Source organism: Rhinoderma darwinii, chromosome 7 (genome assembly GCF_050947455.1).
Source record: "Rhinoderma darwinii isolate aRhiDar2 chromosome 7, aRhiDar2.hap1, whole genome shotgun sequence".
NCBI classification, from domain to species: domain Eukaryota; kingdom Metazoa; phylum Chordata; class Amphibia; order Anura; family Rhinodermatidae; genus Rhinoderma; species Rhinoderma darwinii.
The window spans coordinates 38,992,709-39,019,882 of record NC_134693.1 but is presented as its reverse complement, the minus strand read 5'-3'; the positions used below and the strand labels follow the sequence as shown (position 1 = coordinate 39,019,882).

Below are 27,174 nucleotides of genomic sequence, written 5' to 3'. Positions count from 1 at the left end.
GTAAAAGCGGGGGGCTTGTTGCAGGATAATGTCGATTTGTATGAAGACAGGGTGGAGATAGTGTTGCGAAGGTCCAAAACGGACCAAGGAGGGGCAGGACGTCGAGTGGTTTTGCTGGCGGTCCCAAAGAATCCGGTTTGTCCAGTGTTGTGTGTCAAGGAGTACTTGGCGGGTTTAGATCTCTCAGACGGGCCGTTGCTGCGGCACGAGGATGGCTCGTTTCTGTCGCGGTATCAGTTTATTTCGGTTTTCAGAAAGTGTCTGGTGGCTAGCGGGGTGCAGGCAGAGCAATACTCGTCTCATTCTTTCCGTATAGGGGCAGCGACGGAGGCGGTGAGATGGGGTTTAGATAATGCAGGCGTGCAGCGGATAGGGCGTTGGGAGTCGGCGCGTTTCCGTTCTTATGTGCGCTTGAACATGTTGTGATATATTGATGTATAGCATGTTCCGGGTGCGTGCGTTTCCGCCTGAGTATTGATGGTACGCGGCAGCAAGAGGTGGTGCGTGTATGTTCTTCATTTGTTTTGCAGGCCGTGACTCATGCATGGTGTGGATTATGGGACATTCTTTTGTGTACTGGGGTGCCCTTCGCGCGGATGTACGGCCGGACGGTCGACAGCTCAGGATTCCGCGGGACGCGGCGGTTGTGAGGTGGATGGGTATACGGGGAATGACATGGAACAGGGTATTGCCCGAGTTTCACAATTTTGTACTGCTTGACAGGGCGCCGGAGGTACTGGTGTTGCATGTGGGAGGCAACGATTTGGGTATACGCCCTTTCCGGGAGTTGGTACGGGACGTCAAGCATGATTTGCTCTGCTTATGGGCAACTTATCCTAAATTGGTGACGGTGTGGTCTGAGATGGTCCCTAGGAAGAACTGGCGGATGGCCCGTTCTGTGGGAAAAATTAACAAGGCTCGCATTAAGGCTAATAGGGCCATATCGAGCTTCGTGATGCGTAATGGTGGGGTTGCGGTGCGCCACTGGGATCTGGAGGCTGGGACTGGCAGGTACTGGAGAGAGGATGGTGTGCACCTCAATGAGGTGGGGATGGATATGTGGAGTCTGGCTTTGACCGATGGAATTGAGCGAGCGGTGGGAGTGTGGAGGAGCTCGCAGGCGTGAGGTGGTCAAGGCCTGTTTCGCTTTGGCGGGGGGGAGTCCTTGAAGTAGGTCGTAAAAAGTGGTGGGGGGAATGCATCACGGGATGCACCCCCAATTTGTCGGCTTCTTAGGGTGTTACCCCTTTTGAAAGCTGGGTTATATATATTTATATATATGGTGGTCATCTGCAAAAAGGTAATTTGGTGCTCCTGGGCCGGGTTACGGCTGGGGGTAAGGTATTTGTGGGCAGATGGCCAAAATTAAGTATCGGTGGCTTCAAGGACTTGCCCCTGTCATTCTGGTTGGTTTATAATGTTATGACCCTGATAGGGTCGCAGTGGGTTATTTGTTGTTATGATGTATCCCCTTTTTTGGGGATTCAAAAAATTATGGTATTTAAAGTTATTGTTATTTAAATAATAAACGGCTGCTGTGGCCATTAAAATCCAACTCTGTTTCAGTGTCTGCTTTGAGAGGGTAGATTTACATAAGGGGAGAAGCGACTCGACTTATTTGAGTCATGCTTTCTGGTATTTTTTATGCAAAAATATTGTCGTTTGCAGCAATACCCCTGATGTCCATCAGGATTCGTCAGTTTCCTTTTTTCAATCTGATATGGCGTATCGGTCATGGCTCCATTATAAACAGAAGCCACGATGCTAGTATAAATAGAAGAGATATTTCCACAGAAAGCTGAATGGATGATTTAGAATGCAAACATTGCCCTTTGAAATAGCTTTCTGCATAGACTGAAGGACTTTGAAATGACAAAAAAAAATAAAATAGAAATTTGAAAGATGTGATGAATGTACATTTTAATGGATGCAACTTTCACATTGAACTCATAATTTCAATGCAACAAAATTGCAAACAGTAGCCTTTTTCCATATGTTGAGAATTAGTTGCAGTGTGTCATTGCAAATCTGAAGACATAGCTCAGAAAACTGAACAGAACCCAGCCAGATATCCACATTGGACCTTAATTAAAAACTTAGAAAGCCAAAATAAATCAGCTGAAGGCCCAATAATTCTCTGCCAAGTTCCTGAACGGCATTAGAGAACAAACACATTCTCTGTACCTCCTACAATCTGCTCACGCACACAACACTGTCTGAGCAGAATGACAAAAGTAAACTTCACACCCCTGGTCCTAACCCTACATATTCCCTCTGTTATACAGAGGTCCCTCAGAACTCTCCACGGTCTTCCCTCTGTGCATCATTCTCGATCACAATTCTTCTTTGTGCATCTCTCCCCTTGACTAGGCCATTGTCTTCTCCAAACCAGCTGCCTGCACACAAAACACCCGCTCTATACAGTATTGTGTGAGAAAAAAGAATAGTTAAGCTTCTTTACACGTCCCTTATTTAATATGGATATTGAACTTTTGCAGGCTATGCCTACAGTTGCAAGAAAAAGTAAGTGAACCCTTTGGAAATAGCTGGATTTCGGCATTGATTACTAAACAAAATGTGGTGTAAACATTATCTGTCACCATTATAGACAAAGACAAGCGAACTAAACTAATAACACACAAACAGTTGTACTATCCATGTCTTTTATTGAGCACATTGAGTAAGGATCCACAGTGCAGGAAGAAAAAGTGAACCCTTGAATTTAACAACCTATAGATCCCACTTTAGCAGCAATCACCCCGCCAGACATTTCCTGTAGCTGTAGCAGTTCAGGGGTTTGCTATTGCTGGAGTTCCGGAGCAGATCAGCTGATGCTCTGCCTGGGGACTCCAGCAGTTCAGCCAACGTCACTATCACTGTCCAAATATGGACAGTGATGTCTGCAGCTGTACTGGAGTTCCCGAGCAAAGCATCCGCTGATCCTATCGCTGGAGTTCCCAAGCAAAACATCAGCTGATGCTCTGCCTGGGGATTCCAGCACTTCTGCCAACATCACTGTCACCATCCATATATGGACAATGACGTCGGCAGCAGTACTGGAGTCCCCGACCAGAGCACCAGCTGATACTCTGCCCGGGGACTCCAGCCCTGCTCCCGACGTCACTGTCCATAAATGGTCAGTGACTTCAGGACTTCCTATCGCTGGAGTTCCCAAGCAGAGCAAGTCCTGAAGTTACTGACCATTTATGGACAGTGACGTCGGGAGCAGGGCTGGAGTCCCCGGGCAGAGTATCAGCTGGTGCTCTGGTCGGGGACTCCAGTACTGCTGCCGACGTCATTGTCCATATATGGATGGTGACAGTGATGTTGGCAGAAGTGCTGGAATCCCCAGGCAGAGCATCAGCTGATGTTTTGCTCGGGAACTCCAGCGATAGGATACCCCTTAACTGACCAAATATGGACGTCGGGAGCAGTGCTGGAGTCCCGAGCAAAGCTAGCTGATGCTCTGTTCGCGACTCAAGCAATAGGCAATGTGAGAGCCCCTTGCAGTCACTTTCACGAACAGCACATGAAGCAAGCCCTGTGTCGGAGCATCATCATTATTAGAAAAGCTCCAGGACTTCCGGGAACAATTCACAAGGTTTGAACTGCACCACGTAGTACAGAATTTTTAATTAAAGTATAGTACTAAGTTACTTCATTTTACATTAATATATTAATGCAATGCAATTTTTGGACCCCGGATAACCCCCTTAAGCCCTAGGTAGAGCATAACAGAAGCCTGTAAAAATGACAATATACTGCAATACATTAGTATTGCAGTGTTTTGTACCAGCGATCTAATGATCGCTGGTTCAAGTCCCCTACGAAGACTAAGAAAATGTGTAAAAAATGTGAAATAAAGTTTAGTAGTGAAAAAAAAACATTAAAAGTTAAAAATAAAATTCCTCCAAAATAATGTAAAAAAATAACAAAAAAGTTTAAACTGGTATCGCTGCGTCAGTAAAAGTCCGAACTGTTACAATATATCGTTATTTAACGTGCATGGTGATCGCCGTACAAAATAAAAATGCGGTGTTGCTATCAGTGTGTGAAGAGAGGGAGAAGAGGGTTGCATTGACAATCCAACACAATGGGCAGCACTTTGAACACATTTTATAAGTGGTCAAAAACTTGTAAATAACTCATGAAAGAATAAAGTAACGTTAAAACCAAGCACACCATTGTTTTTCTTGTGAAATTCTCGATAAGTTTGATGTGTCACATGACCCTCTTCCCATTGAAAAAACTAAAGTTTGATACAAAATGTCCGACTTAAAAATGGCCGCCATGTTCAACACCCAGCTTGAAAAGTTTCCCCCCTCCCATATACTAATGTGCCACAAACAGGAAGTTAGGCGGGATTCACACGACCGGGTCGTTCCCGAGCCCGAGTGTCGGCCGGTAAAATCGGCCATTTTGCCGGGCCGGTTTGCATAAAGTTATGCATCCGTGCCGGGCCGGGCAGATCCGGACAGTGACATCAGCGGCCGCTCCTGAAGGGGAATCCCCATGTGTTCGGGGATTCCGCTTCAGGAGTTTCCCCTGATGTCACTGCCCAGATATGGACAGAGACATCAAGCGCTCTGTCCAGGAGCGGAATCCCCGAAAACACGGGGATTCCGCTCCTTCAAGGAGCTAAAGTGCGGCTAGCACATAGCAGAGCGGGGAGATATCTCCCTGCTCTGCTATAGTGGCATCGCTGCAGTGGTAGCAGCCGCAGCAGCTGCTGCTACTAGCGGCGCCATCGAAGGTGTCGCCGGACCAGGGTGCTTTTAACAAGCAGGGGAAGGGAGCCAGCGCAGCGCTCCCTTCCACCTGCTGTACACCCCGGCCCTGCAACACAGTGTACAGCGATGCCATTCGTCAGAATGGCATCAACTCCTCCTCCTCACATGCACTCTGCGCTGTGAGGAGGAGGAGATAGAGCGCAAGCGCCGGGAAACCCGGCCATCACTCGGAACACATTCCGGTGATGGCCGTGTAATACCCGGCCCCATAGACTTCTATGGGAGCCGGGCGGCCGGGTGCCCGGGCAAAGATAGAGCTTGTCCTATTTTTTGACGGCCGGATTTTCCGGCCGTCAAAAAATCGGTCGTGTGAATAGCCCCATGATGGGGCTATTCACACGACCGATTTTTTGACGGAATGTGTTCCGAGTGATGGCCGGGTTTCCCGGAGCTTGCGCTCTATCTCCTCCTCCTCACAGCGCAGAGTGCATGTGAGGAGGAGGAGTTGATGCCATTCTGACGAATGGCATCGCTGTAAACGGTGTTGCAGGGCCGGGGTGTACAGCAGGTGGAAGGGAGCGCTGCGCTGGCTCCCTTCCCCTGCTTGTTAAAAGCACCCTGGCCCGGCGACACCTTCGATGGCGCCGCTAGTAGCAGCAGCTGCTGCGGCTGCTACCACTGCAGCGATGCCACTATAGCAGAGCAGGGAGATATCTCCCCGCTCTGCTATGTGCTAGCCGCACTTTAGCTCCTTGAAGGAGCGGAATCCCCGTGTTTTCGGGGATTCCGCTCCTGGACAGAGCGCTTGATGTCTCTGTCCATATCTGGGCAGTGACATCAGGGGAAACTCCTGAAGCGGAATCCCCGAACACATGGGGATTCCCCTTCAGGAGCTGCCGCTGATGTCACTGTCCGAATCTGCCCGGCCCGGCACGGATGCATAACTTTATGCAAACCGGCCGGGCAAAATGGCCGATTTTACCGGCCGACACTCGGGCTCGGGAACGACCCGGTCGTGTGAATCCCGCCTTAATATCACCAACCATTCCCATTTTATTTAGGTGTATAAATATAAATGGCCCACCCTGTGTGTGTGTATATATATATATATATATATATATATATATATATATAAACCATATGGTCTGTGTTTCATTGCAAAGCTATGCAAAGTAATTGAAGAAAACATTTACAAGACAATGTTCTTTATTACCCTGCATTTACAAATGTACCTCAGTCTGCTACACATTATATATATATATATATATATATATATATATATATTCACACACACACACAAACACACACGCGTCATTTGCAAACTATAATAAGGCAACAGTATAATAAATCGTGTACATACCAAGTCTTCACAACAGACAACAAGTCAGTCGCGGATCTGCAAGATGTTATTCATGCAAATCCCTGACGGTCTTCTTTCACATACAATAAAAGCAGATGTCAGAGACGCACAAGTTTAACATAACTGCTTTACATTACACGTATGAGACTTATGATTGGAAACAGATGCTCAGCAGGGAAGGTATTTTTCCTCCATTACTAAAAGTGAAAACATCACTACTAGAAAGCGAGACATTTATCCCCGCTTACAAACCCGACTTGAGAAATCCCCATCCGTTTACAGGGCTATATTTAGGTAATACAGGTTTGCAATCACCCGTCTAATTACAATCACCTGATTACAATTACAAGAAATGTGCTCGTGCTTCATTTCTGTTGTATTTTCACGGAACGGTCTTGTGGCATTTTTTTGCTGTGATTTTGTCATTACCAGAGCAAAAAATAACAGACAAACCCTGTTCGTGGAACTACAACCTTAATATCCAAGGCTGCATTCACACTAAGTTTAAACAAGGTTGGTAAGTATTTTTTCCCCAAGAAATAAACATAGGGGAGTGTATAGCATTATCATTTACATGGCCTAATCACAAAATTAAGGGCTGCTTTTAAAGTTGAAAAAAAGGAACATGTAAGGGTATCGCTCTTTGAGCACCATAGCAAGTTTTTCAGGTGCAACGGTGACTCCATAACAAAACATTATAGTATTGGCCACAGTGCCAGCCATAGTTCGCCCCCATTACAGAGCCAACCACAGTGCTCTCATAGCTACCCTGCAACATTGCCCCCACCACAAGTCCAACCAACAGTCGACCAGAAACAGCACTACTATAAAAAAAAACTAGTACTGTACTAGTTCCCCCGTAACAGAGCCATTCTACCAGTGCCCATATAACAGAGCCAGCCCGCACCAATACCCTCATAACAGAGTCTGCCATCACCCATAGCCACATAACACAGCCGGTTTTTCCCCATAGCCTTATAACAGAGCCTGTCTTTACCCATAGCCCAAAAACAGGAGCTTGCCTTTACCCATAGCCCCATAACAGAGCCTGCCCTTCGCAGCCACAGAAGCTCATACATCTCCTCTCACTTCTGAGTTGGCCTGTACGTCACTAACAGGAAATTAAGTTACACTCTAAATAGCTGTAATCTAAACACTTGTTCGGCCGATAGCTATTCCACCCAACTCCAAGCTCAGCTAGGCCAAGCGTACATGTTTATTTCAATGTGGAGGGGGGAACATACAACATGTCTGTCACCTCTTCCACCAACATCTGCCGTTGAGTTAGAGTCGGGAGATTTGCTTATATTTTAGAACGATGGCTGGTCCCGGCGAAATCCGAGCTTGAAGTCCCAGGCAGACTTTGGGGGCTCCAATTTTGAAGCAGTCATCTCCTAAATAGAGTAAAATGTATATATTGAAAAGAGATTACCCTTCTTTTCAAGTGACAGGTGCGCTTTATGAAAAAGCTTTTGTGAAAAAAGAAAAAAAAAGTAACAAGCAGTAAACTTATGCCTGACCTCTTGTTTTATTCATTAGGATATACGAAATTATTTTTGCTGTAAGCCTCTGGGAATATAAAGGTTTTTACATTCTATGCACGATAAGATAGACTTTGTAAATTTAATGCTTGTAAGTTCATGTTCTCACATGAAAAGATTCAATAAGGATTTAGGCCCAGATTCCGCGCTATTGTACACATGACTTCTGCATCGTCAAGAAATCTTACAGACATTATAAATGTAAAAGGGTCAGTCCTGGCGATAGACTCCATTTATGGGTTCAAGCGGAGTTCCTACCACATCCTCGGCACAGGAATCCCTTCCCTACTGTTTGAGTATAGTTACCACATTGCTGACACAGGCTTGTTACGTGAAGCTGACTGCACATCTCTCCCAGAAATCCAATCAGACACAATAAGCAAATGCTTATATATTGGAAGTGTTAGTGACTGGAATTCTTCATTTGTGTCAACTCCATAAAACACAGTTGTGCTGATTTATAAGAACGACTGCTAAGAAAAACAACGCTGTTCTACCTAGAAATCAATCAGACGTTTGCTTCCATTTTTTACTTTGAACTAGAAAATAACACGAGTAATCGGACTAGAAAGAATTTCATTGATAAAGAAGTAAAGTGTACATGAATGAGTGTTTGCATCAATACTCTATAGCAAAGAGCAGATATGTGATTGTTCCCCATAGAGCGTCCACCATGGAGAGACTACGTGACATTATAAATTGCACTGAATGCGATTGTCTAGGTGCTGAAGTTTTAACAAATGCTTATTATAACATAGAAGGAAAAGAGGATATGAAAGGGGCAAAATAGAGGAACAGAAGACAGAAGCAGTTAAGTGGACCATACGCATTACAAAAATGGCAGATTAATATTTCCATTTAAACATTGACACGTTGGTATTACACCACCCGGTGACTAGAATAGTCCCGTAGGTTTCAACAGTATAAACAACAAAAGTGTAAAAGTTGACATAACTTTGAATACTTTGTCACATTTTTGTTTTTTTAAGGAACTCAATTTTTTTCTTTGTACTAGAAAGATAACTAGTGTAGCATGCTAGGCTTTCCATCAGAAAAACAAAACACAGGTTCAACGGGAGCTGTACAATTTGGCCTTTGATAAGCCCCCACTAGAAGCTTTGGCAGGCAGCATAGTATTGGGACAGCTTCACTCTTTTTTAGCCAGTGCGGTTTGTACCACTGGCTGGGGGAGCATTCGCCCAGGGTGCCATCTCCTTTGGTGAGGACGCAACAACGCCTCCAGAACTTGTCATTGCTGTTCAGTAGCCCGTCCTTGAGTGGCAGCAAGTGTGTGGGCAGCTGAACAGCAGTGACAGTTTGAGTGAGCCTCTGGGGTCGGAATCTGCTATCGAGGGTGGGGATGGACTACAAAAGCCAGGGGTCAAAGATGTGTGGGCAGCAAACGCAGCAGTAATCAGAAGAAATCATCATGGAGGTTTGGGTTGGATGGAGAAGAAAAGGAAAGGGAACAACAACAATCAGAGAAGACGTCACATGTGAGGCTCTGGATTTATAAGTTATGTATTCTGCATCGGATCAGTACTGGATCTTTGTATTGTCTTTAGCGTGTTAATACTCTGCAGGGAAATGTGTACTACTGGTATGATAACCACTATATGGTCACTGTATGGCGGTATTATTGATTATATGGTCTTTGTATACTGGTAGAGTTTACACTGTACACTTTTCTCGCTCTTCTTGTGTGGATGGTGTGATTTACATATTTACAAAATGTTCATTGTATTCATGAGAGGAGCGCTCTACCCGCACCTCACAGCAGTTATTGAAGGGCTGCTTTGTATCTACATACACAGAAGCAAATCATCAAATCAATGCTAAGAGGGGCACGGGGGGGGGGGGAGGGAACGGACAGACATGTTAACTATTAGTATAGTATATGCTTTGATAGCTCCTATTAGGCAATCGGCACAAACATTTTTTGTGCCATTTGGGTTAATAGGGGAGTACACCTGTCCCCATACCACTAGTCTGATGATCCATTTTAACTCGATTGTGTAAAGTGCAGCTGGAGATTTGGGGCTCAGCATCAGAAAAACGGAGTAAGCCCTTAAAAAGATATATTATATCATTAAAAAGTTGTATACAAATTGACTCAAATAATGAGTATACCTTGTGCCTAGAAGCTTGCTAAAATTCAGTCCCTAAAGAGAAAACCAATAAAAATGTCCCCAGAACTTTTTCCCTATAGAAAAATAAAAAAACACACACATGAATGTTCCAGATGTTACCATTTCTCACTGGGAAATTATGAAACAAACATATCACATGAGGACCATACTGTGACTTAAAAAAACCAAAATGCTACTAGAACATAAAGTGCTCTAAAACACCAAAAATACACTTTCAAAAAAGCATTGTGTAAATGGAAAACAGTATTATCACAGTCACAGCTAACATCTGGACGCTAGACTTTTAGAAAACCCAAAAAGAATTACAAAAAACCCGTGTGACTGCTGCAATATTTTTCCTTATGAAACCATGTGAGATATTTGAATGCCATAAAATTTACATGCCGTATGAGAGTTCCTGTTTATCAAGACAAAGTTCTTAATTTGTTCTAGAATTACAAACTGAAATGGTGAATTAAGGCCATAAATCAGAAGGATGAGTGATTTTGACAGTAATTATCTCCTGTATAACAATATATTCATTGCTTCTCAAGGGCTAGAACAAGCAATAAAATCTCAGAATAATGTATCATGGCGCATACCTCCTCTCTTGTATTTTTCAATAGACTTTTTTTTTTCAACTTAAGCCTCTGCAATTAACTATAATACATCTGCATTCTCCTTCATAATGTTATATATCTGTGCCCCATTCCAGGAAGGTCCAAAATAACTTATGCAGCAGATTGTAGGGCCAAAGGGAGCAGATGAGTATATAAGTACCCCCGCTATAAATTACGTATAATTAAACATTGTTGCTTATTTAAGGGATTACAATGATTTCTGTCCTTCTGCACCGTACAAATTGCTCCAGTACTGTGCAAAACATCAAAAATAGCTTCTTAACAGGGCGTACAGGTATAAGGATGTATAGTACAATAAAGGTTATTATTTATAATTGATTTAAAGATATGTCAAACTCTGTTCTGCACTTTCACTAATTTAGGGCTGCCTTATTTGTGCATTGTGACAATTCTTAATCTAAAAAGAGAAGAATATTATACGGCAGTAAGAGATAACGACAGACACGCCATGTCTCCCTGCTCTTCTCTTTTTTCGGTTCAGTGACATTTCTCCCTTTGTGCTAAAGGTTTGAGTAATCTGAGACAGACTGGTTTCTAGTGAAGTAGTGACAATCCCACTGAAAAGACGGTGGTTGCTAGGCAGTGTTACATAGCATCCAGACTGTCAGACATTACTTTTTTATTCTGCTCAAATATGAATGGATACTGATGATAGCAGAACAGAGGAGAAGCAGCTGGGAGATAAGTCAAGCAATAAAATCTTCCCTCTCAGTCTATGGTATTAATCTTTGCTAAGAATACTTGTAGATTCACTCACTTGGTAGACAAACCAAACAGTTCTGCTAGATCTGGTCTTATCTAATAGACCAAAAACATTATGAGACGTGGAAGTCCGGGCAGGGTGGTGTGCAGCTGCTTTACCCATGCTTCTCTTTGACCCCTACGCCGATCGCCCCTTTTGTGGGCTGTGCCCCCCCCCCCCCCCCGAACGCCGCTTCTTCAGACTGAGCACCAAGTCCTCTCTTGCATTCATCACATCCCCTGCACCCCAATGGCGCCGCGCTTCCTGACCCGCGCTGTTAAATGCTCGCTGCCCACCAATGAACAGAGAAGAGGATTGGAATGAAGTTGTGAGTGAGCATTCCTGTTATTACTTTCTTGAGGCTTACTAAAGGGGCACTATTACTATGTGGGGGGGGACAATTTATGAGTAAAGGGCACTAAGAAGGCACTTTTACTAATAAGGGGACACTGTTATTGTGTGGAAGTCACTAAGGGGGCACTTTATCTAAGTGGGGGCACTATTACTATGTAAGGAAAGAAAGGTGGCATTAATTAAATGTGGAAGCAGTAAGAGAGCACTAGTACTGTGTAGCGACATTAAGGGAACATTAAAACTGTGAAGGGGAATTAAGGGAGCACTGTTACTGTGTGGGGGCACAAATAGGGCCCTATTACTGTGTTGATGCCCCTAAGGGATCACTATTAATGTGTGGGGCACAAAGACGGGCACATTACTGTGTGGGGAACAATTACTGTCTGGGGCATTATTATAACCATAGTTATGACACCATTATTTCTGAACTACAGAATTTGGGGACACTTTACTACACAGCAGGTAAAGCAAGTTTCGGCACCTGGGGCAACAAAGGATGGTACTGTTAAAAAGGAAGGCAGGATGGGAAGTTTTTGTAGAGGTAGGAGGACTAGGTGGGGAGCGTAACAGTAAGGAGTCAAAGTTGTATGTGCAGCAATGTTTGCAGATATGAATCGTGTCCGGGGGAAGTCGTCATGGCTGTCTGGGTCGTTTGGAGAAGATAAGGGAAAGTTAACACTTCTGATAATACATCACCTGTGAGTCACTGGATATAACTATACTGCATGGTGGTAATATTGGTCTTTATATAGTGTTTTTGTTCTGTAACAGAATGGTTGTATTATTCAGTCACAATGCGGAGGTAACTGAAGTTTATTACACAGGTCAAGCCTATCCTGTCCTCGCACAACATCTTCAGGGGATCAGGCACACCTGAGGCTGTTGGCAAGTCATGAGTTCGGCCAGGGAAGCTCCAGGGATAAACTGGTCATATATGGACAGTTACTTCACCGGACATAAGCGATACAGTGACATCTATCACCCATAGGCTCTCATTGTAAAAAAAAAAAAACAACAATAAAAATAAATATATATATATATATATATATATATATATATATATATATATATATATATTATATAATAAAACGTATTTGTTTCTTCAACTAGTCTTCACAGGATGGAACAGCTTAGTCTACTACGCTATTCCATACTTTTATTTTTTTTGGCGGTTTACTGAAGTATACCGGCCAGATGGAGGCCAAAAGGACACTATTTCGGCCTCCATCAGGCTAATGGATCCCTATTGACATGTTCAGTTTGTACATTGGGAGCATTTTATTTTACCTACACGAGATATTGGCTTTTTCTATTATGTAGAAGTGCCCATTTTTGCCAAAGTGACAAGTGTCAGCCATTGGTTGTCACCTCTAGGCTAATTTCAGACGAGCGTAGCTAACCTCAAAAGGTGAAAAAACTGCAGTTTTTCATGTCTGAGGTGCAACCGTGCGGGGCGCGTTGTCATGTATCCCCCATACACTAGAGTCTATGGAGGGATGCATGATGCGCAGTAAAATAGAACATGTCCTATTTTCTCCACGGACCCTTCAGACACTTTGTTGAAACAACGGTCGTGTGAACGGCCCCATTGAAATACATGAGTCTTTGTGACGGCCGTTGTTTTAACGGCCATCACACGAACTGGATATACGCTCGTCTGAATGAGCCCTTCAACTAATTTATCGGTAATATATCACTTATCATACTGATAAAATGATAGTCATCAGTTTCTAAAAAGGTAATTCAAAGGTGACACCAATATGATTCATTGTATTTATGCGACATTTTGAAACTGCAAACCTAAAACTCTCAGCATGGCTTCAGAGTTTCCATATCTTTTATACAAATATTATCAACCTGTTTAATGCTGGTAGCTTGGGTAACCTTTCAATTACTTCCCAATCATAAATATCAAAGCGGCAATCTGTGGTTTTAAAGGGTGTGCAGACAATTAAAAAACATATTGCAATACCACATCTTTGTGGTGCAGACATGTTAGAAATGTGTTGGATAATTGCTCTTTGATGAGAAGTCACTTATCCTTTTGCCATCCGCTGGTCTGGTATACATTGGTATAGATCCTGACTCGCTATCCCCCCCATGGACAGCTTTATATAGTGACTACATTTTAACCATTTAAATAATTAAATAACGTCACAGAAGTTGTTAAAGTGTAGCTAAACGTTTTACAAACTTCTGACAAGTCATAGTGACACGTCAGAAGTTTGGATTGGTGGGGGTCCAAACACTGAGACCCCCACCAATTTCTAGAACGAAGCAGCTGAAGAGCTCGTGTGAGCGTTCAGCCGCTTCATGTCTGTACGGCTTTTTCCGGAAATAAATGTATCGGTGTACAGACTCTATAGAAAGTCTATGTGCCCATACTCCGATACATCGGCTTTCCGGAAAAAGCCGGACAGACACGAAGCGGCTGAGCGCTCACACAAGTGCTTCAGCTGCTTCGTTCTAGCGATTGGTGGGGGTCTCAGCGCTCGGACCCCCACCAAGTCAAACTTTTGATTACACTTTAAGCAACCTCTCTTAAAATATTTAGATAGTGTATACATTAAGATTTCTTCCTTCCACAATATATTTTTTATCATAAAATAAAATGATTACAATAGAACCACATAGGACATGCTGATCAATTACTACATAATTATTACAGTATATTACTATGCTATAGTGTAAATAAGGACTATCTGCATAGAAAAGTCAAAGGGCATAGGATAAAATTCTCCGCAAATTACTAATGTTTCGAATGTCTAATATGCACACTGGGAATAAAATAATGTATAGGTTGTCTATCTGGACAATTGCTTTCTACATGTCTTTTTAGGGCATATGAACGTCATAGATGTGGATCCCCCACTTGGCTAAATGAGAGGAATTCCCGAGGCAGAGTACCGCTGGATAGCAAATATTTATAACATGGCCCCCCATTTATTTGAACAGGCACCAAGTAACACAACATTCCCCCTACAGTGTCACTGCCGACCTGCGGCGATCAGTTGAACACGCGGGGATGGGGTAATTTTTTAAGAAGGCCCATCATCACAATTATATGTTAAATAAACGACAAATATTGTACTAAAAACATCCAAAACCCATTATGCCTCCATATTGCACACTCATAAGGCTGCTGTTATCAGTAGGGGACCTTAGAAGAGTCCCTGAGTAGGAGAACCTGGATTTGATTGCCATTTCTGCAGCCGCTATAAGTACATGGCTATGGATATCATAAGACTTCCCCTCTGATGGCATTCATTAATGCTGTTCTCTTGTTAATTTTTCCTAAAAAACAGGCACAGATAACAGCTAAAGAGAGAAATGCTAGTGTACACAAAGCTTTAACCTTAGGCTTTTGTGTAATCTGATTGGACCACTAAAATAAATGCATGATTAAACGAAAAAATAATAATGCGGTTTCTTGCCCCGCAAGCTGCAGATGTTATCTCTGTAGGCGATGTAAATACTGATAATGAACTCAATGAACAATGCGGCCATAGAGGCATAATTAAAACGGAATACTGAGAGCCCTATGTAATGTGTAAAAAAAAATATCCCTTTGGTACCACCCTTAGGCATCAAGTAGTTTGTCTATTGTGTGCCCTGTGTCACCAGATTTCAAGACACCATGCCCTCATATGTGTGGTTTTCAGTCCACTGCATATGAATGGGGTTTAGTTTTATGCATCTGTGGTGTGGGTTTTCGTACCAGTTCTGTGCCAAGTGTGCACCCACCATAATAAAAGGGAAGCATGCCTCTCTCCCAGTGTAGCGGCAGACATTGAAATCAGAGCTTGGGAGCCAAATTATAATGAAATGAAAAAAGAACGTTATAGAAACCTTAGTGATCTGTTAATAGGCAATTATGAGTTATATTTGTCTCCTACACAAGTTACAGATGCAGGGTGACTACACTAATGGCTACCATGTCAACGTCTATATGGGTTGTCACTCAGCTTTCCAGATACGATAAATGTCATAGAAACGTGCACGGTTATGCGGTAACATACTATTACAATGCAGATTATTATGCTATTCAGAGTCTGAAGAACTGGACGACAATCCTTATTGGCACTATAATTAAAACCATTAGTGGTCGTCACACGGCATCTGTTATGTGGGAGACAAAGATATCTCATAACATAATTACATATGAATGGATGGTTCCGAAGATAAAGCCTTAGATTTGGCTGGAAGCGTACAGAACAATTATCAGGCGACGTACGGGGGAAATAAGAGCTTTAAAAGGTCAGAAGCACTTCTGTTCACACTTGCCCTCTATGCAGTATCGAATTTACAGGACTGTAGGCATAGATTATCGGCAGATATTCAACCTGGTAAACGAGCACCATATGACAATACATCATGACGATCGGCACTCGTTTGCTCCATTTACATGGAGCAACGATCGGAATGTATAGGGACGGAGTAACGATACCATTATTCATCCCTATACATTTGCATCTTGTCTGCAGCACGTCCCCTGTTTACAAGGGGAGATACGCTGCTGACATACGACAATTTTTTGGGCCACATAAAAGAGACAATCACCCGACAAATGAGCTCTTGCTCGTTAGTTGGCGCAGTGCTGCCCTGTTTACACAGGCCAAGTCATTGGCTGTGTAAAAGGGCCTTTAGATTCTGCTCATCAAAGCTTTTAGGCCAGGGCTACATCTAGACTTTTTGTAGAGCTACGGACTCATTTTAACTCTTGAATGACAGCTGCAGTCCACAAGATTGCATGCAACATTTGGACTGCAGCTGTAGCTCAATAGTTAAAGTCAATCAACGGCACTACAAAAAGCCTAGATGAAACCCTGGCCTTAGAACACTGACAAAATAAAGCAGAACATGGCTCAAAACATCTAGCACCCTCCCCTAGTATTCCCCAAATCCCACAGCACATGCATGCTCAATTAACATATAAATACACATTATATACATATTATTACACACATATTCATATGAAAAGTTTGCCCGTCAGTAGAAACGGTTTTTCCAGGGTCACCTATAGGCACAGGCCTACTATGCCTATAGGTTAATATGTCCCTGCCTATAGGAGTGTCATTTAGCTTTCCTAAATCACATGTGACTGCATAACATTGCCATTCAGCACTTTAATGACCATTAATGGTCCTCACCCAGCATCTGTTATTCATGTAAACACAGAAAGAGCTGAAAAGAATACACAAAAGGACATATGAGGTACTTATATTTCCCAGTACATGTTTATTTTCTTTATTTGAGAGTAAGATATTTTAGATTAAAAAAAAAGTTCCTAGTATATTGGTAGGTTACACTAGGTGGTTGCAGTGGATATGCTAAAAAAAAGGGTCACCTGTGTGACGGTATGAAAACTTGAATGATAACTTAGGCCTCATGCGCACGAACGTAAAAACGCCCGTAATTACGGGTCCATAGACTTCTATTAGTCACGGGTACCTTTCTGTATGCTTACGGGAAGGTGCCCGTGCCGTCGAAAAATATGGAACATGTCCTATTTCAGGCCGTAATAACGGCACAGGCAGGCCCATAGAAGTCTATGGGGCTCCAGTAATTACGGGTGGCTACGTTTGTGCACTCGTAATTACGGGAGCGTTGCTAGGCGACGTCAGGGGATAGTCACTGTCCAGGGTGCTGAAAGAGTTAACTGATCGGCAGTAACTCTTTCAGCACCCGGGACAGTGACTACAGCTGGAGTTAATAGTATTAAAAGTTAACTTACCTGCTTCTTCCTCCAGTCCGGCCTCCCGGGATGATGTTTCATCCCATGTGACCGCTGCAGCCAATCACAAGCCAAACACAGGCTGCAGCGGTCACATGGACTGCCGCGTCAATCAGGGAGGTCGGACTGGATGTCAAGAGGGACACGAACACCAAGACAACGGTACGTATGAACTTCTTATACTTACAATCGCTGCGGAAACTCTGCCCGAAAGGGCTGCCCCTTCTCTATTTCCAGCACTGATAGAGAGAAGGGGCTGCTGATTAGTGAAGAGAAACCGGGTCCGTAAATACGGGTGGAATACTGGTGACACCGGACCCGTATTTACGGGCACGGGTCTGTAAATACTGGTGGAATACAGGTCGAATACGTGTGACAAAGGAACCGTATTTATGTCAGTATTTACAGGAGGAAAAAAATACGTTCATGTGCATGAGGCCTTACTTTACAAAGTCTCCACAGCAAAATCCTGAATGTAAACTTACCGTAAGAAAGAATGCAAGTACACAAGCATAAAAAGATAATGAAAACCTGGTTCATCTGCTTTCAAGTTAGTAGAACGCTCCTGGCACTTCCATGTGTCATCTTCTTTGCTAGCCAGAAGTCTAATACTCAAAAGAATTGTTAAAAATAACAACCTTATTAATTGAAAGCAAAGCTAATTCCCTTGCTTATGAAGTATTTCAGATACTTACTCCTCTCTGAAATATTTTCGATTACATACTGGACTAAAAAGAGAAACCCGAAGAGAGATTTCAGGAGTCAGGGCAGTGTTTAAACCGTGTTGTTCAAGCTGGAACGATTATACAAGGTCTCAAAGTGGTAGTTCTAGAAGAGCAAAAATAACATTATTATTAGAATCCTGCAAGGAATAGTACATCGCGAAAAGCTATCCCTCCATTTGATATAAAGTACAGGCCTCCACCTAGTAGTGCTGGATACTGCTGCAAAAGTCCATACTGTATAGGTCTATGACTACCCCTAATGTCACAAGCTGTAAATATCTACTACCGCTCAATAGCTTACAAGACCTTGAGCTTCCCATGAAATGAAATAATTTCTGAGCTTCTCTTCTGACCATTGGTAGGCAAATGGGCCACCAAAATGTCAGCCCAAGCTCAATCAGTTAGGCCCCATGCACACGACCGCAAAAAACCTCAGTTTTTGCGGACCGCAATTGCGGTCCGCAAAAACGGAGCCATTCACTTTCATTGAACACTGACACCTTTCCGTAGCACTACGGAAGGGTGTCCGTGCCGTGGAAATGTTTCGGGACTTATGGAACATGTCCGTTCTTTCGCATTTTGCGGGCCGTGCTCCCATACTTTGTATGGGAGCACGGCCCGAAAATGCGGCTGTCAGTCAGCGGCCGGCCGTGCCCGCAATCGCGGGCACGGTCGTGTGCATGGGGCCTTAGGACACGCCTCAAGACAGGATGGAAATTTAAAAAAAATACAAAAAATAGTTTGAAGGCCATATTGTGGAGTTTATCGGGCCCTGAAATGACTTTTTTTTATAGTTCCTAGCAAGTCAATGCAGATAGCTAGTGACTGACTATATTATGCAGTGGACAACTGAAATTGCAGTGGATGGAGCAGAAGTTAATATTGGCCTGATCATAGTTTAGTCCATACAAAAATCACAGAAGAGGTGTGAACAGGGGAATAAACAGAATTTTACCTTGCTTCAGAGATTACCAATTCATGATAGAAACTATAAGTTATGTGAGAATGGATGTTAGTGAAGATCTTGCCCTAGGCCTAGCTAAAAACCCACATTAAAATTATCCAGCGGTATATGGGGAAAATAATAGGCGGTCACAGGCACTTATGCAGAAGGGCACTTATTGTGGCACTTGGAGATTTTACAACAAGTTGTTTGGTAAATCCTCAAGCAATGAAACTGATCTATCCCTTTTATCACGTAAAGAAGAGGAATGTTTTCGTTATCCATCTCGCGACACAGGCGAGAGCTATACAAGTTCCAAGAGCAGACAGACTTGGTTGGCCCAAACAGCCAGTGATACATCTGCATGCTTATGTTCAGCCTTACAATATGAATGTAGATAATAATTTGACCCAGAAGGTGATGACATCTGTAAATTAGATTTTTGTTATGCCGGCAAATTCAAACCATTAAAAATGGTGCCTGCTAGTCATTTCCCTGCAATACTTAGGATAGGGCTTTTATAGCAACTTGGCACGTAGGTCCCCAGTAACCTCATACATGCAACTTTGGAGCAATTTAGTAACACTTTCTTTTCTTTGTCTCAGAATGTTTTTAAAGATTTATGTATTGGTGTGGCATAGGACATAAAAGTCTCAGAGGTCTCCCGTTGAATTAAATGAGATGCAATCAGAAGGTGCAGATTGTGCGACTCAATGCTTTTCTATAGCAGCTGTAGGCCAGGATTCTTGTGGCAGTTTTTGGCTCAGTTTTTTTCGATCCAAAGCCAGAAGTGGATTGAAAAGGAAGTAAAAGTATAAAGAAAAGACTGTGCATCTCCTTTTTGTGTCCACTTCTGTGTTGCTCAAAAAACGGAGCCAAAAAGTGCCACAATAACTGTGTGTGAACCTGGCCTTAATCATGCGCTTATACTGTAGCCCCAACCTTAGAGTAAATGAGTGAACTCCACTTATTTGTAAGGCTGGGTTCACGTATGTCAGTTGTGTAGAGCCAGTTGTTTTATGACTGAGCCGGACATGAATGATGACACAGGAAGACCCCTTAAATCATTAACGCGGTTTAGTCATGAAATTAAAAAAGAAGGGGTTATTTAGTAATGTGCACTATTTTTGTATTGTGCTAAATTTTTCAGTTCTCGGCATGCAGCAAACACGGATGTTTTAAATCTGGTCGCTAGATCCAGGGTTATATATAAATGCAAGTATCATTTCTCCTGTAGACTAAACCAGATATAGTAACATACAAACAATATTTTCCAATTGGAAAGTTTAGAAAGCATGAAAATGCAAACAAAGTGAGTAAGGGTAAGTTCACACAGAGTTTTCGGCGCTGATCTTGACGCAAAAACTACGTCGGAATCAGTGCCAGAAAACATCCGAAATTGCCCCCCATTGATTTCAATGGGAGGCAAAAGTGGTTTTTTTTCCTGGGCAGGTTTTAGCCGCTCGCAGGGAATAAAATCGGCATGTCCTTTCTTGCTGCGGTTTTCATTTCCAACCTCCCATTTAAATCAATGGGAGAAAAAAAAAAAGCTGCGGCAATTGTTTCTGAGCATTTCTCGTGGCGTTAGCTACAATTCGCTACATTAGCATTAGCTACAATGGCCACGGGCGAAAAAAGCAGAGAAAAATTAAGTACAGGCAGTTCAAAATCTGCGTCAAAATTCCCATAATTACTGCCTGAAAAAAACTCAGTGTGGACAGGGCCTTACAGTAGAGATTTATAGAAGATATAAATACCCTAGATAAAGTCATGGTGCCTCCATTGTTTACATAGCTAGCTGCATTCAGAGAACGATAGAAATGAAGTTTATATTACAAAGTGACGTCTTTATTTCAGACGCTTCCTATTACTAAAAGTTTAGAACCCCATACAGAATGAACTAAGAGTTTACTAATTCTCTTCTTGATTAATCAAATTTTCCCATATTACTGAATTTAAGGACTAAGCAATACAGATTATTTTCAGTAGAATTATCACACCACTATGGTCACCCCGGTGATCAATCTCAAAATAAAACCCAAACTGGAAAATCATTTTTTTTTTCAGAATTACTATTCTCTACAACTAACCAACCCCTACAAGTGTAGATATTTAGTGTAACATTACTGTGACTTGGGCATGTTATAAGGCTCTGTTAACATCTGAATCAGTATTTTCATTTATCTGTTCCATTAAAGAAATATTAAAATAATGGTGGGGCCTGGATATGTCACATGAAGACACCAACGGAGCCTCCAACTTAGATGTGCATGTAGTGTAACCAACACCACAATAATAAAAAAAAGTCAGTGTGATTGGTGCAACTTTATAATTATATTTTTATAAAAAACTATTTTTACTTTTTGAGAATCAGCTGCTCTGTATTCTCTATACAGAACAGCGGTATCGTTCGCTAAGACCTGAATCTGTCAGTCCCACAGATCTGATGGGTTCACGGACAGCGATCCACCTGTAATCTATCACATCTAAGTTACGAACTTAGATGTGATGGATAACAGGTGTATCCTGCGTAGCCGCTTTCACTGAACCCGTCAGTCCCGCGGACCTGACGGGAACAAGATTCAGCGAATGATACAGCTGCTCTGTATACAGGATGCAGAGCAGCTGTATCTCAAAAAGTAAAAATAATTCTTAATAAAAACTAAATTTTAAAGTTGCATAAATCACACTGATTAACCGTTTTATAAAAAAAATCCCCTTCAAAGGTTTACATAGCCTTTAAGTTAACCGTTTACTCATAAGTTCACGTGTGGACTAATCACTTTTAGGCCGAGTTTACACGAGCGCGTGCGTTTTGCGCACGCAAAAAACGCGGCGTTTTGCGTGCGCAAAAGGCACTTAACAGCTCCGTGTGTCAGCCCCGTATGATGCGCGGCTGCGTGATTTTCGCGCAGCCGCCATCATTATCACACTCCGTTTGGATGTTTGTAAACAGAAAAGCACGTGGTGCTTTTCTGTTTACATTCCTAGTTTGACTGCTGTTGCGCGAATCACGCACGTCCCACGGAAGTGCTTCCGTGTGGCATGCATGATTTTCACGCACCCATTGACTTCAAAAATAAAAATCACGGACTGTCTGCACTGCACCATAGATTAACATAGGTCCGTACGACACGCATGAAAATCACGCGCGTTGCACGGACGTATTACACGTTCGTCTAAACAAGCCCTTAAATCTATTTGCAAATAATATTTTATGAAACAATCAAGGATGTGCATAAGTGAAAAACTAGGGGAATATCATATAAACGACAGTAGTATTAGCTTTTTCCAGGTACTCCCAAATCATCCCCACCAGTCAGATACAATCTGCAGTATTCAAACTCATTGGGAGTAAAGGTGCCCATACATATTAGACGGATGTTGGACGAACCTGCAGGGTATTAAGGGTAGGAACACACAGGGCGGATACGCTGCGTATAAGTACACAGCGTATCCGTCCTGGAAACCGCAGGGAATCCTGCCTGAAAAAACTTAGTTTTTCGGGCGGCATGTCCTCTGTGGAAATACTGCAGGAATAAAAATAAAAAAAATGTATACTTATCCCTGCCGTAGTCATGGCGACTCATCCCTCTATTCTGAGCGTAGCCCGGACTCCTGGGATGACACTGTAGTCCACGTGACTGCTGCAGCTTTTGATTAGCTGCAGCAGTCACATGGGATGAAACGTCATCCCAATGGGGCAGTGTACGCTCAGAAGAGAGAGGATCACATTGTTATAACTGTGGTCGGGGGTGCGTTTTTAAAAGAAAAAAATCCTACAGTAATTCTGCAGCGGACAATGTCGCAACACATAACTCTTTGTCACGGGTTTTACCTCCCATTGAATTCAATAGGGAAAACCTGCAACAGAAGAGCAACAAATCCGCAGCATAAATTTACATACTGCGGATTAAAAAACGCACTCCCGGTAATGTTATGAATGGTTTCTCTGCAGATTTTTTCTGAAATGTGTGGATGAGATTTGTTCAAATCTCATCCACACTGCTGCTACTGTAATATGCTGCGGATTTGACACCATGAAATCTGTTGTGGAAAATCCGCAGGGTATATGCCTATTCTTAACGTGTATTGGGGTGTCCCGACTTTCCTCCACCGGCAGATGTCCAGGGAAAGAAGCTTGGGCATGTTGGATTTTAACAAGCGCCATCATTTGTTTTCACGGGAGATAAATCAGTCATCTACCCAGAGATTGCCTTTCACCATAATATAAGACTTTATTTACATGGCCATATTACGACTCTTTTGAGCCATATATTAAAGGGGATGAGATCCTGCTATGGTAAAGAAGGAAAACGGATTAAAAACAAACCTTTGAGAAAGGTTCCCCTGCTTTCCCCTGACATTACCCATGATTCCTGATTTTTGCACTAAATATACATCTCTCAGACAGAGCCATAATACAGTTGTGCGGGAAAAAAAATACAGTAGACGGCACGTGCAGTTTGTGCTATTCGGACTGACCATGGAGCGATTCAGAGTCAAGTGAATAGTAACTAGGGACAACTATGGTAACCAAAAGTTGTTAAGTCACAAACAATAGTGAGTAGAAGCAGAGCAAGGGTGTATAGTAAATTGCTGCATGCTGGTAAAAGTCTATTATACTTTCAATACAGACGCATTGTTGAAAAGTGTCATGAAGGTAGAACACCCTTTCACATGGCAATTGCATTAATATAATGTTATTACCAGAATTGTGCCAGTACCGTGGGCAGATCCCAAACTACTAAGAATATGTTCAAATGCAGCAGATTTGTTGCAGAAATTTTTGCGACTGAAAATCTATTCCATACATCTAAATGGGTTGTTCCTGCATTATGTGCATGCAGGGCCGGCTCCAGGTTTATATGGGCCCTGGGGCGACACAGACTTAGTGGGCCCTTTTGCGGGAGAACTCATGGCGGCAGTAAAATTGCAGAAAACGTCACTTATAGAGGTTAGGCCCTGTTTATGCCACCATATAAAAGTTAAGCCCCATTTTGCACCCCCATAGATTTAGTGCCACACAGCCCCCCTCCCAGGTAGTGCCACACAGCCCACCCCTCCAAGATAGTGCCACACAGTCCCCCCACCAAGGTAGCGCCATGCAACTCCCCCTGTAGATAGCACCATGCAGCCCCTCCTGTAGATGGCAGGATACAGCGAACCCCAAATAGAATAAAAAAAGTCACTCACCTAGTCGTTCCCGCCACGAACTGAGTGAATCAACGGCAACGGGATCCATACGTAGGCTGGCGTGATCCAGTGACATCATAACGCCGGCCTGCGCAGGAATCCCGTCCCTGCGCATGATAGGCTGCAGCCTAGTAAATGACAGAGTAGGGAGAGATCTCTCTGCTCTGCCATAGTGTTCAATAGTACCTGCGTCCTTAGGACGCAGATACTATTGAATGTGGCGTTGCTACCGCTGTAGCAGCAATAGTGGCGCCATCGGGCATGGGGGGCCCGTGATGGCATGCGGCACGGGCCACCTCATGCCACGGGCCCCATAGCAGCCACTATGGCTGCTACAGCGGTAGTTATGCTGCCTCCTAGACAGGGGCTCCCTCTAGAAGTAGAATCCCCGGCAAGAGCGTTGCCAATGCTCTTGCCGGGGATTCTACTTCTAGAGGGAGCCCCTGGAGAAGCCATGACGGCAGCATCAGCAGCTGGCGGCCGAGTGGGCCTCCCCCAAGGGCACTTGCCCGGATTCGCCGGTTGCAGACATTTCTGCAACAAATCTGCTATGTCATTCACCTGCTTCCAGCCACTCACATGAAGTTCTTTGTAGTAGGGAAAAGACTGGTGTTTCTGCAGCACTGCTCTATTCCTTATGCCAGCATTGACGTACCTGCATAGGACGTTTCCAACAGACCTGATGGTTTACTTCAGACATGTGGCCAGGAAATTGCAAGACTAATGCCCCCTGCACACGTTGGGTATTTGCTGAGCAACTTCCGCATAGAAATTCTGCAGCGAATACGCAACGTGTGCAGGGGGCCTAAGTACAGGATTTTCTATGCAGAAATTCCATAATGTCAATTTCCACACGTCATTTCTGCAGATTTTTCCTGCAGTGTGTGGATAACATTTATTTACAATTCCTCTATTTTGCTGCTACTTTATATGCTGTGGCCTGATCGTAAAGAACCACTTTATTGAACTCCTTAAAATATTCTGCAGGTAAATCTAAAAAAGTGAACCTAAACTTGTGAAAGTCTTAGAAGACTTTATAAGTTACACGATTGTATTAATACATCTAAACAAATATATTTAGTGTGACTTGAGGGGCATCAAATTCCAAAATGACTATGAAAATATATGACTCAAGCAGAATTTAGATTGACATGCCAAAAATAAAGTTTTCATTATGCATCTGACCGCAGTACGCCACCAAGCCCTGAAAGAGTTAAGTCCATTCAATTCCATCTCTGTCACATGGATTTTGATCATAGATATGGAACAAGACTGATGATGAGATTAAATATATACTTATTGCAGAATGAAAATCTCCCGCTGATCCCATTATGTGTATAGAGACAGCAATTAACAGCATATTAGTTACATAATGACAGCGCTAAGTATGATACAATGTAATAAATAAACAAATTAAAAAAAAAGTTTACCATTTGGATGAGAATCCATCAGCACCGCTGGGTAAAACAAGCACTTCATTATCCTACATGTTTCCCATGAGCCTCATTCATTAAAGGGACCCATTGAGACAATAAATAGTGTGTCATAGATCAGGGCATTCTGCAGGGTGACAGAGCGATGTACATTTGTAGAAGTTGTCTCCATTCCCTGCCCTTGCCTCTATTTTAGGGTCTGCATGAGAAGTGCTGCTTGCCAGGATTTCTTGATAGATGCAAAGCACTGTTAATGGCTGACTGCATCCACAATCCTAGAACACTGCCTGGATGCCCCCCACTACCAAAGAAAACATAAGCTTCCTATAACATAGCCACCGAGTATAGCATAGCGACCATGCATGAACCGGGGTGCAGTACATGAATGTAAATAGTGAGGTGCCCAGTGATGATGCCATCACACTCCAGCAGGCTGGTCCAATGCAGAGCTGCCCATCTATCTGCACAATCATCAGCACACTGACAGCTTAATTACAGCAGAGGATAGAGCGTGAGCGGATTGCATTACCTGGGCTGGAGCTGGCATGGTCGGGAGCACTGCTGCCGCTGCTGCCGTCTGCTCACACGTTAGGTACAGGAGCTGTGGGGAAGCTCTCAGCAGGAGACGGCGGCAAATCTCGCGAGATGTGGCAGCTCAGCCGGCTTCTCGCAGCGTTTGCTGGAAGTGCTACATTCCCAGCATAGTTCCTATGTGACAGCCTGGGGGCAGCCTGTGTGTTAGCTTTCAGCTTGATAGCTGTCACATTTGTTTTTGTTTCTTTTAGTCACCTGTTTAGTCAGACCTTTATATGTCTGTGTGGGATAGAACATGTAAGGAAATATGGCTTCTCCTTGCTTCACATGTTCCAGTCAGCACTGCACAGGTTAATATCTGAACCAGGCTAGATGGTCACAGTCCAGAATTAGAACCTGGTAAATGTAGTCGTGTGGTGCCAGGCTGCCCAGGCACAAACGGTCAGCACAAATCAAGTGACACACTGGCTACTTTTATTAGATAGGGCGATTTGTGGAAAATGTATTGAAATAAATTTGGCGCATTTTGAGGCAGACAATTCAATGAGCAGGCATGTTTTGCCACAAAATGTGTAGCATATTCCAACTATTCCACTTAAAGGGATTGTTCAGGTTGGGGACATAAATGTCAGATAGATGCAGGTCCCACCTCTAGAACGAGACCCCCCAAAACCCTATTCTACTACTCTGTATTGCGGTTGAAGCGTGCGATTTCCAATCATGAATTACAGAAATAGCGTAACTCATAATACCACGTGCCTCACATCAGAAAATGGAAGAACTTTTTTTTTATTACTGTTGGAAAAGTATTGTTTTGGTATAATAAAATAAAAATTCTGTCCATGGTCATGTGATAGACACACAGGTGCACGGCTCGTTACAGTTACAGTATGTGTATCAGAGCTGCGTTTTCTAATGACCCCAGCATCTGTATATCTATCACATGACCATGGACAGGATTGCAAACCCTGGAAGTAAACAATGAATGTTTGTGCTGAATAACAACAAGCAGAGATCTTGAAAACAGTGAGGAATTAATACAGAAAATATATTTGAAAATTGTATAACTCTTAATCATATACAAAATAACATTATTTTGCTGAAACCAGGCA

The 27,174-nt window shown here is 43.1% G+C and overlaps 1 protein-coding gene across 1 annotated transcript in view; it reads right to left on the bottom strand.

Annotated features, from left to right (window-relative positions):
* DIPK1A (divergent protein kinase domain 1A) overlaps window positions 1-26,158 on the bottom strand; it is a 129,902-nt gene extending 103,744 nt beyond the window's left edge. The window contains exon 1 of the mRNA XM_075832189.1: window positions 26,058-26,158. The gene's annotated coding sequence lies outside the window, so the exon portion shown is untranslated. The remainder of the gene's footprint in view (window positions 1-26,057) is intronic.
* Between the last annotated feature and the right edge of the window lie 1,016 nt (window positions 26,159-27,174).